The 14,740-nt window shown below is 42.5% G+C and overlaps 1 protein-coding gene across 4 annotated transcripts in view; it reads right to left on the bottom strand.

Annotated features, from left to right (window-relative positions):
- The window catches only part of LIN7A (lin-7 homolog A, crumbs cell polarity complex component), a 169,736-nt gene that overhangs the window by 152,546 nt on the left and 2,450 nt on the right, over positions 1 to 14,740 (bottom strand). The gene's annotated exons all lie outside the window — the stretch shown is intronic.

Here is a 14,740-nt window from a genome sequence, read left to right as displayed (position 1 = left end):
AAATGGAAAATTGGGAATTCAGAGCCTTTTTATTAACTATGATTTCTTTTGGATGACATCCCCACATAATGACTGAAGGCTACATACAAAATAGGATTGTGCCATTCAGAGATCCAGAATCTGTTTTTTTTCTATGATAGGTTTGAAAAGGAGGAAGTATGAATATGCACACTCAAAAACTCAGACTGAAGCACTCATAGTCAAATTAGATTTTTTTGGACCCCCATGTGACGTTATAGTTGATTACCAATGTACTAGGATAGTAAAATTTGTCATACATGTCCTCATTTGTGGCTGGGTCTTCTGACCTTAGCTTTCAGTTCCCCAATCTGTTATGTATGCAGGCAGCTGTCAGCAGCACTCTAAACCTACACTTTTGCTACCCATGACTGCCAGTGGAGGGTGACACATGACTCGTCAACTCATTAACACGGACCTAAACCCAGGACTTCCTCTCTGCTGTAAAAGATAAGCAACAGCATAATAATCTTTACAGAAAATAATTTCCTTGTTACAGTTTATAGGGCGCCTTCAGAGATGCTGCAGTGTAGAGTTACTTCTCGGTTTGCTGGGAGCATATACAGGGTTAAGCTCCTGTGTTTACATATAACCTGTGTGAACGGCACACCGTGGCACAGATTAGACAGAGATGACAGCTCAAATTACAGTGGCACATTACTAGCAGATAAGGTTGAATTACACAGGCTGTTATCTCCAAATACAAACAGGGTGGGGTTCTCTGTGTTTTCTTTATCTCCTGTAAAAGAGTTTAGTTCCTCTTTAAGGCCCAGGGCCCGCAGCAGCTTTGCGATTTCGGAAACCACTCATGATTTTTGAAACTTTAAGTACTGCGATTTTAAATGTGATTCTCGGTGCGGTCATGATTTGGCCCTACAGTCACTAAATGCAATTATTTCATTATAGCTCCAAAAATGCTGCATGAAGCGCTTTAGGTTTGTGGATTGTGTGTGGGTGATGGCTATAACTTTCCAGCTCTGTTTTCTGGCTTCCTGGCAATCTTTCTGGCTTCAATAGTGTCAAATTACACACCTGAAACTAGCATGCAACTAATCTGGTCAGATTTTTGTCACGTGATCTGCATGCTTGTTTAGGGTATATGGCTAAAAGTATTAGGAGGGAGAGGATCAGCAGGAGAGGCAGGCAATGTGCATTGTTTAAAAGGAAATAAATATGTCCGCCTCCATATTCCACTCACTTCAAGTTATCTTTAAGACCGCCTTCCTTCATGCAATCAAAGGGGATCATCAGCAAACATTTGCAACTCTTGCTGAGCGGAACGGAACTCAGAACTTCCTCTCTGCTCTAAAAGATAAGCAACAGCATAATATCCTTCAAAGAAAAACAGTTCTTTGTTACTGTGTGTTACTGCTGATGCAAATCCTATGTAGCGCGGCGTGCCGAAAAATGGTCATGGCGGGGTTCGAAGGGGGGGGGGGGTTTGGGCGTTCGCTGCATGCGTAGCACGCCTCGCTGAAAAATGGGCGTGGCCATGACATTGTAAGGGCGGAGTGTAACCGTAACCCCAAAGCAGCAAATATAGCCAACTATAACCATTAAATAAGAAATGCAGCAACAGTTACCCCAGGCACCAGAAAATAAACACAATGTGGGCAACATTTCAGCAGAAAATAAACGCAATTTGGGCAACATTTCAGCAGAAAAAAAAACGCAATTTGGGCAACATTTCAGCAGAAAAAAAACGCAAATTGGGCAACATTTCAGCAGAAAATAACGCAGTGGGCAACATTTCAGCAGAAAATAACGCCATGTGGGCAACATTTCAGCAGAAAATAACGCAATGTGGGCAACATTTCACCTGCAAAAAAAGGAATTTACTCACCTGACAAAAGTCTTCTCTCCCGGCCTACTCTGGCACGCAGCTCCCCGGATGATCTTCCTCCTGCAGTCTCCCGCGCTGAATTGAATAGCAGGGCTACGGGAAGATGGCACCCAAAGCCCTGTACTGGAGACACAAATAGTCTCCAGTACAGGGCTTCCGACGCCATCTTCCCGTAGCCTTGCTCTGCCTGCCGGAACACTATGCAGGCTGGGGCGGGGCTGTGGGCTATGAACTGGCGTGGCATCTATAAGACGCCGCGAACAGTTCATGCAATCGTACGGTGGCCAGAGTCCCGAGGCCGGGATGTCCAGCGGATAAAAACGGGTCGTTTCCAGGGACCTCATGCAGCCTGGGAAAGGGGACCCTGTCCCGGGTAAAGCGGGATGTATGGTCAGCGTATCTATGGTGTATAACTTAGTTATGACTGTCATCCTAGTATCCATGTATATATTTATTGTCCAGCGCTGCGTAATACAGGTCCTTCTCAAAAAATTAGCATATTGTGATAAAGTTCATTATTTTCTGTAATGTACTGATAAACATTAGACTTTCATATATTTTAGATTCATTACACACAACTGAAGTAGTTCAAGCCTTTTATTGTTTTAATATTGATGATTTTGGCATACAGCTCATGAAAACCCAAAATTCCTATCTCAAAAAATTAGCATGTCATGAAAAAGTTCTCTAAATGAGCTATTAACCTAATCATCTGAATCAACTAATTAGCTCTAAACACCTGCAAAAGATTCCTGAGGCTTTTAAAAACTCCCAGCCTGGTTCATTACTCAAAACTGCAATCATGGGTAAGACTGCCGACCTGACTGCTGTCCAGAAGGCCATCATTGACACCCTCAAGCAAGAGGGTAAGACACATAAAGAAATTTCGGAACGAATAGGCTGTTCTCAGAGTGCTGTATTATTATTATTATTTATTGTATTTATAAAGAGCCAACATATTACGCAAGGCACCACAGTGGGAAGTCTGTGGGAAGGAAAAAGTGTGGCAGAAAGCGCTGCACAACGAGAAGAGGTGACCGGACCCTGAGGAAGATTGTGGAGAAGGGTCGATTCCAGACCTTGGGGGGCCTGCAGAAGCAGCGGACTGAGTATGGAGTAGAAACATCCAGAGCCACTGTGTACAGGCGTGTGCAGGAAATGGGCTACAGGTGCCGCATTCCCCAGGTCAAGCCACTTTTGAACCAGAAACAGCGGCAGAAGCGCCTGACCTGGGCTACAGAGAAGCAGCACTGGACTGTTGCTCAGTGGTCCAACGTACTTTTTGCGGATGAAAGCAACTTTTGCATGTCATTCGGAAAACTAGGTGCCAGAGTCTGGAGGAAGACTGGGGAGAGGGAAATGCCAAAATGCCTGAAGTCCAGTGTTAAGTACCCACAGTCAGTGATGGTCTGGGGTGCCATGTCAGTTGCTGGTGTTGGTCCACTGTGTTTTATCAAGGGCAGGGTCAATGCAGCTAGCTATCAGGAGATTTTGGCGCACTTCATGCTTCCATCTGCTGAAAAGCTTTATGGAGATGAAGATTTCATTTTTCAGCACAACCTGGCACCTGCTCACAGTGCCAAAACCACTGATAAATGGTTTACTGACCATGGTATTACTGTGCTCAATTGGCCTGCCAACTCTCCTGACCTGAACCCCATAGAGAATCTGTGGGATATTGTGAAGAGAAAGTCGAGAGACGCAAGACCCAACACTCAGGATGAGCTTAAGGTCGCTATCGAAGCATCCTGGGCCTCCATAACACCTGAGCAGTGCCACAGGCTGATTGCCTCCATGCCACACCGCATTGAAGCAGTCATTTCTGCAAAAGGATTCCCAACCAAGTATTGAGTGCATAACTGAACATAATTATTTGAAGGTTGACTTTTTTTGTTTTAAAAACCCTTTTCTTTTATTGGTCGGATGAAATATGCTAATTTTTTGAGATAGGAATTTGGGGTTTTCATGAGCTGTATGCCAAAATCATCAATATTAAAACAATAAAAGGCTTGAATTACTTCAGTTGTGTGTAATGAATCTAAAATATATGAAAAACAAAAGTTTGCTTTCCTAAAACAGAAAGAATTTGCGATAATTCAGGTTGGAGTGAGCTCGAGATGTCTCCCAGGCACCACTGCTGAATATATGCAAATTAACCATTGTACCCTTAGAAGCTAAACACACCTCCAGAACCGCTGGAATGCAATGATGTGTCAGCTTGTTAATATGTACAGAGCCATAATAATCCAACATGCATACAGACTGTTTCGGATTGTTTGATCCTCATCAGTGCATGGCATGGATTAATTTGGCTCTATGGAGTAGGGCTTGTAAATCCGAGAGGCACAGACTAACCAGCAAGCTCATGGTGACCCAGAACTCATTGGGGTGTGTAAGGGACTACAATGGTCCTAAAAGCCCCCTTACTAAGATGTTAAGAAAAACAAAAGTTTGCTTTCCTAAAACAGAAAGAATTTGCGATAATTCAGGTTGGAGTGAGCTCGAGATGTCTCCCAGGCACCACTGCATATATTCAGCAGTGGTGCCTGGGAGACATCTCGAGCTCACTCCAACCTGAATTATCGCAAATTCTTTCTGTTTTAGGAAAGCAAACTTTTGTTTTTCTTAACATCTTAGTAAGGGGGCTTTTAGGACCATTGTAGTCCCTACACACCCCAATGAGTTCTGGGTCACCATGAGCTTGCTGGTTAGTCTGTGCCTCTAAAATATATGAAAGTCTAATGTTTATCAGTACATTACAGAAAATAATGAACTCACAATATGCTAATTTTTTGAGAAGGACCTGTATGTTGGCGCTTTACAAATACAATAAATAATAATAATATTTATAATAATAGCTATGGCTATGCATCTTGTTTTCATGTTCCGTGTCCAGGTGTTGCTCAGCTCTCCTCTGCCATGGACTTCTTTGCTCTTTCTGGCCCCCAACAAGGTGAGCGTTTGGGATGCCAGTAGAATACAATAGCAGAGCTGGATGCAGCACTTTACACACAGCATGAAGGTACTAGTAACATTCTGCTGGAACACCAGTGCAAAACTGCCATGATTTGCCTCTCCTTTCTCTAGGAAAATAATGTTAGAGGCAGCCAGCTCACTTTGTTTTATGCACTGCAGGTGCGTCTCTGGCCAGAGTACTACGTCAGGAGATGGAATGACTATTTGCATTATTTAGCATGCAGGGATTCAGGGTGTTCTGGTGCAAGTCCTTCATGAGTTCTTATGAGTAATGCAGACACAGCACAGAGTTCACTTTGTTTATCCATTAATCCATGTATGAAAATTATTAATGCTAATGCATAGACACTACAGTACAAGTATATGAACGCCTATGTTAATCATGTGTCGGAATGACAGCCCTATAGCAGCCTTGAGCAAGTGCCTTCAGATGAACAACATCTGCTCTACTGATGTGCTTTCATTAAATTCATAATATACAGAGTACAACACGATGCATTCCTCTGCCAACTACTACGTTCCATTCTACCTTTTGCAAAAGAAAATCCGTCACATCAAACTACAATGCATGCAATGTCTAACCTCACAAGGATACACACATGAATCAGTGTTACATAAAAGCACATCAAGCCAGTACTGAGCATCAGGACTGAAAAAGAGGATTATGCAAGTGGTGACATTTCAGGATAAATGGTATATGTTAATTCCAATATGCTACATACAAGACCAATCCACATCTGCTCTGATCAACAGCCAAGACATTATACAGTTTCTAGGTGGATGATAAATGTTGGAAATATAGAGGGGGACGCTTCATACTTATTTATATTTTTACTTTAGATAGCACCAGCATTTTCTTCGGTGCTTTAAGCAGAAAAATACTTGTTTTGATTGGGACTAGTACACACGCTGTATGTTATTTTGACTTTGGTGTTACAATACGTTTTTAATGACTATGTGTTTTTATACACATACCAGTGGCCTTGTAGTTGTGGAGGCCAACAATGTCAAGTAATATATTCCCTTGGCACCTGATATTCCTACTACAGCAATGACCCATCCTCACTAGTCCCTAAAGCCCCATAAATCCTTAAGATGTTGGAGCCCAGCACAATCATATATCATGATGCATAACGACTCATCAAATGAATGTGACTTCTCGTCTTCTCCTATGGAGAAGGACTAAGAAGAGGAACAGGGCCACTACTGTTACAAGGTCATACAGTAGAAACCGGTCCTAAGAATGCAAACCAGCAGACTGCTATTTACCTGAGCAGAGAAAGCTGCAGAGCACATCCATCAGAATGTCACTTCAACCAATCATGAATAATCTAATGCCTGGAGAAGTCTTCATTTGCTGAGATTTCTAGTTTTAACTGGGCACAGATTTGTATTCTAAAAGAAATGTAGTCCCTAGCATAAATGAGGTGAAGGAAATAACCTAGATTTCTATGTGTGCAGATAGTTAACTTGCTCCAGGCAGATGCTAACCTGCTCGTCACACTATGCAAACGTTAAATTTTTACTGACATATGCCAAGATGATATAAACATGGTTGTATATATAGAACTACACCTAAACAGAACCTGCCTGAGTTCACTTTTTATTTTTATATTTAATTTAAAGAGTTAAGGGAGCATTGTTATCTGAAAGGAATTTTTGCAGTCCAACAGCAAGTAAAATACATGGGGCTCTCCAGAGAAGTAAACAGAAGCAAATTTGTTTTAGCTGGGTGAGCAAAAGCAAATACCGACAATAACAAAAGAAAGCTGAAAAGTGTTCATTATTTATTTATTTATTTATTTATTTTTAAGCAGGTGAATGAAATAGATTGTGCCTCACACTGAAATTGTTTCTGTGTAAATTTCAGAGATCAAGTTTAATGCCTAATGGTGGCCACTAATGATCCAATCTTTTTTGTCCATTGTTACCAAAGCTATGTAGTATTGGGGTAACTGGGTGAATATATTGAATAAATACTTTAATCAACCCCTTAAATTACACAGAAATGGTAATATTGGGCAAAAAAGATCCCCCAACAGGTACAATTAAACAGGCATGTTTCTACAAATAAAATACTTAGGCAGGTATAAAACAGTTTCAGCAATTTTCGAAGCATTTTATGAGCAAGGGATACAAGTTATTCCAAAATATTTTGCCATAACTAATTGTATTTAACACAAGTTGTGCAAGTCAGTAAACATATAATTCAAGCTGTAATTAATTATACCTGTATTGTATATGCATGGGGGAATACAGCTACTGTCATTGTACTGTCACAATACTGAGTCTGCTCTGTGTGACTTAATTCAGCATAGATATAATCCAGAACAATTTACGTTCCAACAGCATGTCTAGAGACCTCACTGTAAATTACTGCTGCCCTAATAAACAGCAGCTTCTGTGCGTTATATATAATTGTACCCCAATGTATAGGAAACAGACCCAGGGCAAGTTAGCAGAGATGTCGCACATATGTCTCATGCTTCGATTGCTGTCCAATGATGAGATAGTTTCCTATTGACTTTACTCCAATTGATTTTCCTTCACATCAAGCTACAAACATGTATTAGTGTATCAAAAAAAGAAAAATCAGACTTGCAAAGCTAAGTGTTTCTGCACCATTTATAATTAATAACATAAAAGTATACAGAAGAACAGCAAATTGGGGTAGAGGCAAGAGCCGATTACATAATCCTAGAATTAAGGAATCTGTTCAGAGTTATTTGCAGGATGGGATTTCTCTGATGTACATTACAGAATATTTAGCATAGATTTTGGTTAAAGTATTCTTGTTGTGAAGGAGTAACCTCAGGGGCGGTTCTAGACTTTTTGCTGCCTGAGGTAAACTTATCAGGATGCGCACCCTCCCATCCCCCCTTCCTGATTTGGAATGATCGCATAGCACCCGACAATTTACTCTGCTTCATGTAGTGTTCTCAGTCCGAAAGGGAGCATATGCATAACTTGAGACATGACATGCTGCAGCTCAACACAATAACACACTGGGTGGCTGGCTGGCTGCTCACCCTCAGCCAGTATGTCGTCCTCCATTCCTCCTCAGTCAGGACAGCAGTGCCACCTCCTTCCTTCTCCTGTGCAAGTCAAAAGAAACACTGCTACTCCCCTGCCTTCCCCCTCCTCACTCACTGTCAGACTCCTCACACAGCACAATAAGCTGCTTTTCCCCAATGATAACCTCTTCTCTTGCTTCTCCTCCTACTCTGACTGCATGCTGTTAGTGTAAACACACCGTACAAACATGCTGCCCCTGTAATCTCTGTGCCTGATGCAAATGTTTCACCTTGCTTCACAAGAGAACTGGCTCTGAGTAACCTACATGCTTTTATAATAATCCACGTCACAAATCCCTAGAAAAGGCATAAAGGTATTAACGCCCTATTAAATGTATGGTTGATCAGTGAAACAATCAATATCTTCCTGATAGTCCAGATATCCTTACCACTTTGCATCACTTTGTATCATTATTTACTAGACAAAGTTCCATTAGAAATTTTTGTCCAACACCCACTACAGCTACTAGCTTTGTTCTGCCCTATGCTGTACAAAGCTATGCAAAACCTTAACCTCCTGAGCGTTACGCCGCTCAGGAGGTTTTGCCATTTTGTGCCCACCAGTCCCCCCCCCCCAGAGATCCTGCGACTGAAAACCCTATAGCTAGCACTAGGCTAGCTAGTACAAATGCCCGGCACCCCCCGATCCCCGCCGCTCCCCCATTTATACAATACCCAGCTTAGATCCAGCGGTTGGTCGCAGCCTCCCTGTACAGCTCCGGTCTTCACTATGGGGAGGATCGCCGACATCATGACATCATGCACAAACCCGATCCTCCCCATAGAGAGACCGAAGCTGTGCAGGGAGGCTGCGCAATCGCTGGATCCAGGGGGGTGTAATGTATTAACTGGGGGATCGGCGGGGATCGGGGGCTTCCTGGCACTTGTACTAGCTAGCCTAGTGCTAGCTAAAGGGTTTTCAGTCGCGGGATCTCATTTATGCAGCGTGGGGGACTCCTGGGGCCAGGAAGTGGTATGCCTGACACAGTGTCGGGCTTACCGCTAAGGAAGTTAAAGCGGGATTGTCAGCCACAAAATAAATTTCATTTACCAACTGCTCTGTGTTTATTATGCAGCCTGCAACCTGACCCTGCATTGCAAGCATTCCAATCTAATCATAAATGTTTCTGCTGTAATTAATCTTATCTCAGTTAGCGTGGCTCTATTTGGTACATTGCCAATGAGAAGGAAGCTTGTTATCTCCCCTCCCACATTCCTGCTCCTCACTGATTGGCTGAGGGCAGTTCAGTGTGACACAAAGCTGAGAAGGGAAAAGCTGCTGAAACATGATCTATGCTGTGCTCACATGTGTTTACAAAGCAAGCTAGATATGACAATGCAGTTTCTAGGAGAAAAAAAAGTAAGGGAGGAAATGACATCAGAATTGGCTTCAGTCAGAAGACATAAAAATGGAAAATGCCAGGAACAGTTTTCTCTTTATTTACTATATATAGTCTTGGTTATCAGGCACAGTTGGGGACCAGCTAATGCTAGATAAGTGTGCTTTCTGCTTCTGGCAATGTTAAAAATGGGCCTAGCTAATACAGTACTATGCCCCACTCTATAGACATACCATGAACTTCGTGTTCAATGTACAGTAATTGAAAGTATATTAACTATGGGGGAGCAGTAAAACTTAGTCTTTAAGCACAGCAGAGCCCACAAACAGCCTAATACAGTGACTTGTGCTGGTTGGTTGAGACTGCTGGCTAGTTGAAATTCGGAAAACCCAGACTCTACTGTATATATATATATATATATATATATATATATATATATATATATATATATATATATATATATATATATATATATATATACACACATACATATATATATATATATATATTTTTTTTTATTAGTAGTATTTATTTATTTATTTTTTCCCATTACATCATAATAATAATATTTGCCAAAGTCTCAATAGTTTTTCAATTGATTCAGTGTTTATATGGAATCTAATAACTACTCTATTTAAAAAATGTAACAGTGTATGAGCACTTTACTGTTAATTACTTGTGTGAAGCCGCCATCTGCTTAACTTGTCCCATTATCGGTCTGCCCATTAACAATCCAATTTTCTGAAAGATCCACTATCTGATCGGATCATTGAGATCAATTGGAAACGATTGTTCAGGCCCACCAATTGAAGAGTAAATGATAAGTAGTCCAATCAGACTACAACAGGGGTGTCAAATTCAATTAGAAAGTGGGCCAAAATTGAGCCCTGGGACCAACTCACAGGCAGACCTCAATGTCTAGTGGCCACCTCTCTCCCTTATAATGTTCCCTGATGTCTAATGGCCCCCCTCCATCCCCTATATAGTTCCCTGATGTTTAGTGGTCCTTCCTCATCTATACAATTTCCTGATGTTTAGTGGAACTCCCTTCCCTATATAGTTTTTTGGTGCCCTTCTTTCCCTATACAGTTCCCTGGTGTCTAGTGGCCCCCTTCTCTCTCCTATACAGTTCTCTGGTATCTAGGTATCTTTTCCTTGTGCTGTTATTGATAATTCAGTCCAGGGCTGTTTTTAGGCACAGACAACCAGGCAGATGTCTGAGGTGACAGCTGCTTGAGAGGATACCAAAGAGCTATTATTAGCAGAATGTGCTGTATGCAATTCTTACACAACTGCTAGATCCATTATGGATGAATGATAATTTTTCCACTTAAAGAGAACCCGAGGTGGCATATTATAATCCTAATAGGACCCAGAGGCATGTCGTGTGCACAATGACATGCTTCTGGATCATTGTATCGCCACTGCCAAGCCCCCCCCCCCCCCCCCCTGCGCTGCACCCTCTTAAAAGATCGCCAGGCTAGTGACAATCTGCTTGTTGCCAGCTGGGTTTATTTATGGGAGGCTGTAAGTCAGCCTCAGAGCATCTCCCATCGATAACGCATTTCCCCCCACTGCTCTCTGCCTCTGTTTTCTTCCTCCAATAGGAAGCCAAGCCACGACCCAGAGAGTACTTCATATTAGGTTCATATTAAATTATTATCTTACACTTTGAAATAGCTGTCAACTGTCATACTTCAGTGCGAGTCAGGTCACCTCTGGCCATTTCAAACAGGTAAATCACTTAGTAAGGCCTTGTTCACATTGCGTTCAGCTTGGGCTTTTTTTTTCTGTGTTTTTTTTTTAAGCGTTTTCCGGCAATTTTCTGCACGTTCGCTCGTTTTTGTGGGCGATTTTGTAAGCGCTTTTGCAGAACGCTTCTATCTTTTGATCTGGGAAAAAAAAAATACAATGTATTTTTTTTTTAAAAAACGTTCACACAATCGCTTGCCAAAGCGATTTTGTGAGCGTTTTTTCGTTTCTCCTATACCTACCATTGAGGCAAATCGACCTAAAAAATGGCCCAAGCTCCGCTTTTGGAAGCGGATCAGAAACGAACCACTCTGATATGAACTAGAGAATCATAGAGAATCATTGCACAGCCGCTTTTTAACAAAAAGCCTATAATGAGAACAAGGCCTAAGGCCCGGTTCACATTAGCGGTCGCTGTCCGGAATCGCCGTACCTGAGCCGGACCGCATGCAGAACGGACGGAACGGACGCACGGCATAGCAATGAAAGCCTATGCGTGCGTTCACATGCGTCCGTTTCGTCCGGACCGGATCCGGACTCCGGCATAAGACCCAACATGCGCTATTTTTTGGTCCGGCTCCTCCGGCAGCCGTATCCGGAGCGGAGCCGGACTGCACCATCCGGCCAATACAAACCAATGAGAACCGGAGAGCGCACAACACACTGGCTAAAAATCCGGATGTTCTACCCCACTTCCTATGCGTATTGAAGCAGCGATTTTGGATGGGGACACATGGGCAAGCATTTTGGAGTGGAGCAGCAGTGATTTTAAACGTGCTGGAGATGTTGGCAGTATGTCGGAGGTGGAGGTGAGTGCTAAACAGCGGAGGGCCTGATTCCACAGGTCCACCTTCTGCTGACCTCCCAGACCCCAACATTTTTATTCTATTTCTACTATCTTTTGCCAAACGGATCCGGATCGCATCCTGATGAACACCTGATGCAACTCCGGATCAGAACCGTACGGTTCCGATCCGGTCCGGATTCGGTCAGGTCATCCGGTCCGTTTGGCAGAGAACCGCAAGTGTGAACCGGGCCTTAGAGCAGCTTTAATTTTTAAAATGAATGGGAACTGATTTGTTGTTCTTTTTTTTCAATAAAGGACCAATTACCCTTTAGTGTCCTATGCTGCTTAGTCCCCTTTTCGATTTTCTGGCTACAGACCCAAAAACTCAGTTGTAAAAATGTGACCATTTTGGTCAAAAATCTTGCTATTAGGAGGCAGAGCTTATTTCTACCGCTCTGTCTCTGCTTTGTCATCTCCGCCCCTTCCCCGCCCCTCTGAGTCACACTCCCGATAATGCACAGCTCCCTGCTCTTACTCAGAGAGCGCCTGTGCAAAATCTGTCTATGCTTGGTCACGCAATGCATGCGCGCGCTCTTCTATAGGCGTGCGCATGCACAAGTGCCAATGCCTGCGAGCACAAATTCTGTCTCTCGCACCAACAGCGCTTGAGAGATCTTGAGAAGGAGATTTGGGAAGCTGGTGACCCGTAAAGGAAAGTAAAAGTCGACGGCCATATTGGATGAAACAGGCACAAATTTACAGGGAAATTTAATGGATTCAGAAGCGGAAAATTGCAAGACATGCTTTATAATTACTTTGTGAACACATACCTGTACATGTATTTTTTATTTTTTTTTAAATGCCAATTCCCATTTGCTTGAAAATGCACCTTATCACTTGTGTAGAACTCCAGGCAGTTGATACACAAATCATTTTCAATATAAGTAAAATGCTCTACTTGCTAAAAAAAATTGTAATTCTGCCCAAAAGCCATGAGATCCAAATGGCTCACACAGCCCTACCGAAGAGCACATCTGGCAACCTAATCTTACGGCTGTCCCTGCACTTTGCAGAACACATCCAGGTGTAGACATGTTCTTTGGACTTTGCAGACAACCAGCACACTGATAGATCATCGCTTAAAAAAATACTTGTCAGTGAGCATTTGTGCAGGCATTTGTACAAGCCTTAAAGTGAACCCGAAGTGAAAATAAACTGATGAAATAAACAATTGTATTTACCCTCCTACTCCTAAAAATGACCTTTTTTTAGATATCCCATGGTTTTACTTTACATTTAAATATTTACAAAGTAGAATGAATGTTTTCTCATCTCTGCTTAGTAGCAGCCTATTAGGTGTCCCTAAATGAAAATGCATGAACTGTTGACCTTTTTCTATATCCCTCTGCTCTCAGAAGTTGTATTCTGCCAGGGAAACCTTATAGCTGTAATTTGCTTATCAGTGATGTTTACTATATTGCCGGCAAGGTATCGACAAGATAGAAGCTGTCACCTCCATGCCTAAAAATTAACTCTTTCAAACAGCAAACTAAAACAAGTAAAAGCCTGGATATTAATAGGTTTTGCACTGTTCATACACATGTTTATTTCATGTCACATGTCCCCTCAGGTACTCTTCAAGTGTCACCAAAAACATGGTGAGAGTCATCAACAGTTCAGCATGGCAGGTCACTAATGATGTCATCAGTGATGTAATGGGGCTGATGATCATGAACTATTGTCTTGGGCAACGAAATCTAGCATCTCTAGATACTTTTGGATTAGCACAAATTTATCACACCTCCCCACTCAGTCTAAGATTTGCTGTACAGGGGTTCACAGGTGACAGATTCAGGCAATTATCTTATCTGTATAAAATATATAAAGTGCATTTGCTGTGTAATAGATAGATAGATAGATAGATAGATAGATAGATAGATAGATAGATAGATAGATAGATAGATAGATAGATAGAATAGATAGATAGATGATAGGATAGATAGATGTTTTTGCCTGCAGTTCAGCTTTAAGCAATACAAAATGAATTTTCTACATTTGTATAACAGCTTGAAGTGTATTGCTAGAAGCATTTACATTTCACTTTGAGCTTTCCATTTCTGACTTGTTTACACTGATTTTAATTTAGTGCTTTCAGCTCTTGTTTCCTTTAACATCTGATTAAGAGAATTGTACTTCCTCCCCTTCCCATCAGCACTCTATTGTGACAACACAGTCTAGCTGTTTGTGGCTGCTCTGTCAGCTCTCTAGCGGGTGCTGTACCCTCTACCTTCTCCCCCTTGTCTCAGCAGTTTCCCAAACCCCATCAGTATTCAGTACTCCTGCCATGCTGACCATCTCAACAGAACCTGCTCTGTCTTCCTTCCTCTCCCTAGCTGGTGCTGTACCCTTTATCTTCTCCTCCTTGTCTCAGCAGCTTCATAGACTCCTAGTCTCCATCACCAGCACTCAAGTATAGTTATGCTGACCATCTCTTCAGCACCGGCCTCTACTAACCTCTACAAGTGCTTCAGTAGTGCCATGCTGACCAATGACCATCTCAGCAGCACCTGCCTCTACTAACCTTCACCAGTACTCCAGTAGTGTTATGCTGACCGTCTCAGCAGCACCTGCTTCTACTAACCTCCACCAGTGCTCCAGTAGTGTCGTACTGACCATCTCAGCAGCACCTGCCTCTACTAACCTCCACCAGTGCTTCAGTAGTGCCATGCTGACCGTCTCAGAAGCACCTGCTTCTACTAACCTCCACCAGTACTCCAGTAGTGTCATGCTGACCACCTCAGCAGCACCTGCCTCTACTAACCTCCACCAGTACTCCAGTAGTGTCATGCTGACCATCTCAGCAGCACCTGCCTCTACTATCCTCCACCAGTGCTTCAGTAGGGTCGTAATGACTATCTCAGCAGCACCTGCCTCTACTAACCTCCACCAG

Source organism: Hyperolius riggenbachi, chromosome 3, assembly GCF_040937935.1.
Source record: "Hyperolius riggenbachi isolate aHypRig1 chromosome 3, aHypRig1.pri, whole genome shotgun sequence".
Classification (NCBI taxonomy): Eukaryota; Metazoa; Chordata; class Amphibia; order Anura; family Hyperoliidae; genus Hyperolius; species Hyperolius riggenbachi.
Note: the sequence above shows the minus strand (reverse complement) of the source record. Positions and strands in the feature narration are given on the sequence as shown.